We start from the raw sequence: 207 nt of genomic DNA, 5'->3' as shown, positions 1-207 counted from the left end.
GAAGGATCATGTGAGACTGAAGACTCACAATTCACAATTTATTATTTTACTGTATTTTTGATCAATAAATGCAGTGTTGGTGAGCAGAAGAGACTTCATTTAAAACATTAATAAGCCTTATTTATTCCAAACATTTCACCAGTATATATATATGTATATACTGCGTGTGTGTATATACAGTGGGTACGGAAAGTATTCAGACCCCCT

General features: G+C 32.9%; 1 protein-coding gene across 1 annotated transcript in view; it reads left to right on the top strand.

Annotated features, from left to right (window-relative positions):
- LOC107563509 (B-cell CLL/lymphoma 7 protein family member B-B-like) overlaps positions 1 to 207 on the top strand; it is a 5679-nt gene that overhangs the window by 1765 nt on the left and 3707 nt on the right. The window lies entirely within an intron of this gene.

The sequence above is a fragment of the Sinocyclocheilus grahami genome, unplaced genomic scaffold, assembly GCF_001515645.1.
Source record: "Sinocyclocheilus grahami isolate Dianchi unplaced genomic scaffold, SAMN03320097.WGS_v1.1 scaffold877.1, whole genome shotgun sequence".
Classification (NCBI taxonomy): Eukaryota; Metazoa; Chordata; class Actinopteri; order Cypriniformes; family Cyprinidae; genus Sinocyclocheilus; species Sinocyclocheilus grahami.
This window is presented reverse-complemented; position numbering and strand designations above follow the sequence as displayed.